General features: G+C 59.2%; 1 long non-coding RNA gene across 1 annotated transcript; it reads left to right on the top strand.

Moving 5' to 3' along the window:
- Positions 1-2415: 2415 nt before the first annotated feature.
- On the top strand, positions 2416-3377 carry LOC135307472 (uncharacterized). The gene is made up of 4 exons (XR_010368194.1): positions 2416-2479; positions 2568-2648; positions 2736-2837; positions 3267-3377. It is a non-coding gene; the product is annotated as an uncharacterized LOC135307472 (long non-coding RNA).
- Positions 3378-4629: the final 1252 nt, after the last annotated feature.

Raw genomic sequence — 4629 nt, 5'->3', positions numbered from 1 at the left:
ATGGCAGCCTCGCTGCCCCGCTGCTGCTTTCACGCCCTGCAGGGCTGTTTCCCAGCCTGGCCTGGCTGCAGCTTCTGCCCAGCCTCTGCCGGAAGGCATTTGGCATCAGCTGACAGGCAGCCCAAACTGTAACACACCCTGAGATCCCCCACTATATCCAGCCCTGCAGATTAGGAAAAGGGTGGCTGTTTGGAGGTGGAAGTGCTCACATCATGCCACTGGAATCTGGCCATTTTCCTGCTCCATAAATTTCACAAATATTACCTCTGATGCCACTGCCCAAGTGGGGAACAGCTCCATCTGATGCAGCTGTCTCCCTTCCTTTGTCAAGAGATGGACATAGAGCTTCAGTGGAAGGTGGCAATTCCTGAAGGAAGCACTCCATCTTCAATGCGAGCCCCAGCTGCAGGAAGGAAGGCAATGCCAGACACGGGCACAGGCACAGCAGGTAATTGCTGTGCCGGGCTCAGCCCTGGCCGGGGCTGTGTGGCAGCAGCTCTTCCCCCAGGGCCTGCCCTTGCCCAGCCCGGCAGCAGCCAAAGCTGGAGGCGCCTCGGCTTCCAGGCCTCTGGAGCTCGTTCAGAGCCCCGGGGAAACGGGACTGGTGCAGCAACGTCCCTGGCGCTGCAGCTGCTGCGGAGCTGGCCCTGAGTGCCCAGAGGCCCAAGGCACAGGATCAGCCCCGAGCAGGAGCCCTGCCTCCAGCCCAGGGCCAGAGCCAGCCCTGGCACACAATGGAAACAGTTCTCATCTTGGTTTGCTTCCAGACTGGGAGGCTGGGAAGGATTCTCCATTAGCCTGGCGCTCTGAAGTTGTGAAGCCCTCCGAGCATTCTGCAGGTGTGTTCTCACTGTCCCACCAAGGTGTAATGTTTGACTGACTGGTAAGAACTAGGTGACAGAAGCTTCTGTGGCTGTTGTTTTACAGCCGTGTCTGCAGGGACAACTCCACCAACTCCTACCTTGGATGCTGCACATAAGCCCAGCTCCCATGGCAGGGGTGAGTAGTGTGTCCCTGCTGAACCCAAAGGCTGAGACCTGATTTTGTGGGATCCATTCCTGGGAAATGGAACTACTTTCTCTTAAGGTCCTCCACCAGAAGAGATCAAAGACATGGCAGACAAGAAATTCCTCGACCCATTAGAAATCATGTGGCAAATGCTGAAGGAACGTCTGCAGAGAAGGCAAGGTGGGTGCATTTCCCTCATGCTGCTCCTGGGTCTCAGCAGCCAGGGGCTTTGGCTGCACATCTGGACACGCCGTGCCCGGCACAGCAGGAAGGCATCCATGGCAGCCTCGATGCCCCGCTGCTGCTTTCACGCCCTGCAGGGCTGTTTCCCAGCCTGGCCTGGCTGCAGCTTCTGCCCAGCCTCTGCAGGAAGGCATTTGGCATCAGCTGACTGGCAGCCCCAGTTGCACCACAGTCCATGCCCTCCCTCAGATCCCCTGCATTTTCCTGGTGTCCAGGCAGATCAGATGTTGGGGCTGTTTGGGGAAGGAAGCAGCCTTGGGTTGTCCCAAAATCCTGGGTGTTTTCTGATCCTTATCCATTCCTTTCACAATTGATGCCTCCTGAAATTGTCACCTTCCCCATTCCCAGTCAGGAATGTTTCCATCTGATCCATCTGTCTCTTTTGCATTCTCCAGAAATCAAAGGAGAGCCTGCGGAGAAAGAAGCATTTCCCGGAGGAAGCAGGGGCTCCATGCCAGCCTCTGCTGCAGGAAGGGAGGCCATGCCAGGCACAGGCACAGGAGGTAATTGCTGTGCCTCTGGGCCTGAGCCCTGCTGAGGCTTGAGCTGCCCTCTCTGCTGCTTGGCAGTGCGGGCACAGCCTGGACTAGAGCAGCACAGCCCAGGGGAATTATCCCGAGCAGGCTCAGGGCACTCGGGTACTGAGCAGTCCTGCTGGGGTCCCTCCATGGGAGACATGTCCTGAAACCTGGCAGCGACTGCACGGGGTGCCCACGGTGGGGAAAGGACAGAGGAGGAGAGGAAGGCTCCAGTGTGTCCTGAGAGGGCCTGGCTGATTGCCCTTGGAATCTGGGGGGTTTCCCCACAGAAGGAGGGCAGGAGGGACAGAAGGAAGTAGGGAGGCATAACTGTGGCACTGCCTGCTGCAGTTTGCCTAAGGGATTTAGGGAGGATTTCCTCTGTGTCTGAGGGAGAGAGCCCCAGGGCCTTGTGCTGCTCCAGCCACCCCTTCCTGGGATGTTGCTGAGGGCAGGGAAAGAGTGTGGAGAGTGACCAGGAGCCAGCCCAGATCTCCCCAGGCCCCTGTGCACCTTTGGCCATGTCTATTCTCATCTGGTTCCCACAGCCTTAGCCAACCCCCTGGCAGTGCCCAGTTCCCTGTGGCAGAAGGGGATCCCAGCACACCCTGGAAAGTGTTCTCATCTGTGCTCCGTTCTAGATGAGGCCGGGAAGGCTTCTCCATCAGCTTGGATGAATAAAGTTTTGAAGCCCTTGGAGCCTCCTGCAGGTATGTTCTCGGTGTGTCACCAAGGAAGAATTGTAGACAAGCAGGCAGGAACCAGGTGACAGAAGCTTCTGTGGCTGTTGTGTTACAGATGTGTCTACAGGGAGGACTTCTCCAGCTTCTCCAGCTCCTACCTTGGATGCTATACGCAAGCCCAGCTCCCATCACAGTGGTGAGTAGTGTGTCCCTGCTGACCTCAAAGGCTGAGCCTTGCTTTTGTAGGATCCATTGCTGGGAAATGGAAACATTTTTGTCTAAGTTACTCTAACAGGGAAAATCCAAGATACAACAGATAAGATGTCCCTGCAACCATCCAAACAGATGAGGAAAGAGCTGAAGGAACCCCTGCAGACAAGAGAAGGTGGGTGCATTTCTCTCATGCTTCCCCTGGGAGTCAGCAGCCGGGGGCTTTGGCTGCACATCTGGACACGCCATGCCCGGCACAGCAGGAAGGGATCCATGGCAGCCTCGCTGCCCCGCTGCTGCTTTCACGCCCTGCAGGGCTGTTTCCCAGCCTGGCCTGGCTGCAGCTTCTGCCCAGCCTCTGCCGGAAGGCATTTGGCATCAGCTGACAGGCAGCCCAAACTGTAACACACCCTGAGATCCCCCACTATATCCAGCCCTGCAGATTAGGAAAAGGGTGGCTGTTTGGAGGTGGAAGTGCTCTCATCATGCCACTGTAACCTGGCCATTTTCCTGCTCCATAAATTTCACAAATATTACCTCTTATGCCACCGCCCAAGTGGGGAACAACTCCATCTGATGCAGCTGTCTCCCTTCTTTTGTCAAGAGATGGACATAGTGCTTCAGTGGAAGGTGGCATTTCTTAAAGGAAGCACTCCATCTTCGGTGCCGGCCCCTGCTGCAGGAAAGCAGGCAAAGCCAGACACGGGCACAGGCACAGCAGGTAATTGCTGTGCCGGGCTCAGGCCTGGCCGGGGCTGTGTGGCAGCAGCTCTTCCCCCAGGGCCTGCCCTTGCCCGGCCCGGCAGCAGCCAAAGCTGGAGGCGCCTCGGCTTCCAGGCCTCTGGAGCTGGTTCAGAGTCCCGGGGAAACGGGACTGGTGCAGCAACGTCCCTGGCGCTGCAGCTGCTGCGGAGCTGGCCCTGAGTGCCCAGAGGCCCAAGGCACAGGAGCAGCCCCGAGCGGGAGCCCTGCCGCCAGCCCAGGGCCAGAGGCAGCCCTGGCTCCCGACTGGGCAGGGGCTGCGCTGGCTCCTGACAGGGCCTGAGCCTGTCCCCTGGGGCTGGGGGAGCTGTCACGGGGCAGGGAGGGCCAGGGGTGGCAGTGGCTGCTCAGGGATGGCTTTGGCCCATCTCCCTGGCAGCAGCCACTGCCCAAGCAGCTGCGCTGCCCCCGGGCTCTCCTCCCGGCCTGCTGGGCTTTGTTGGCTGGCACAGCCTGTGCCAAGGGCCGGCAAGGTGCCTGCAGGCCCCAGCTCTGGGGGAAACAGAGGACGTCCTGCCCGTATCCACCGTGCTGCCAGCTCAGCAGTGCAGCACAGCACGGGCTCACACTCCCCATTGCTCGCACAGATGCAGCCGGCACCACAAGTCCAGTTCCGAATGCCCAGGATGGCCTCGGAAGGGGTTTCTGTCAGGGAACAGGCTGCTGGCTAGGGTTACTGGCAGGCATCCTTTGTTTGGAGCTCGTCTTCATGTTGTGCTGCTTTGGATTCGGGTATTCCTGGAACAAAAAACAGTGAGTGTTTTGTTGCTCTCCCCCTCAAACAGCTTCTTTTGAAAGTCTAACGTGGACAGGGAACATTCCCTTTGAGGCTGCAGTGGAGTTGTGGCCAGTCCATGATTGTCCAAATAACTCTGCTGAGGGTTCTGCTGCTGCCCAGTGCTTCCACTGGCCTCTCAATTGCTGGGCCTTGTCCTGGGGCCCCGCTGGGGCTGCAGCCAGTGCTGGCTCCCACTGAGGCTGCCTGGCCAAGAGCAGCCCCAGGGGCACGGGGCAGAGGCAGAGGGAGGTGGGGAGGAGAAAGAGCAGGGCCGAGGTTGCCCTTGAAAGGCAGAGGCGCTCTGGGGCCCGCTCCTGGCCAGGGACCCTGCCCAGAGCCGTGCCCTGCTGGCCGGGGCCTTGAGGGGCAGCTGTCCAGCTGGGCCCAGCTGTGCCAGCAGCTCCAGCCGTGCTGGGGAGCCTTGCCA

This window comes from Passer domesticus, chromosome 9, assembly GCF_036417665.1.
Source record: "Passer domesticus isolate bPasDom1 chromosome 9, bPasDom1.hap1, whole genome shotgun sequence".
NCBI classification, from domain to species: domain Eukaryota; kingdom Metazoa; phylum Chordata; class Aves; order Passeriformes; family Passeridae; genus Passer; species Passer domesticus.
This window is presented reverse-complemented; position numbering and strand designations above follow the sequence as displayed.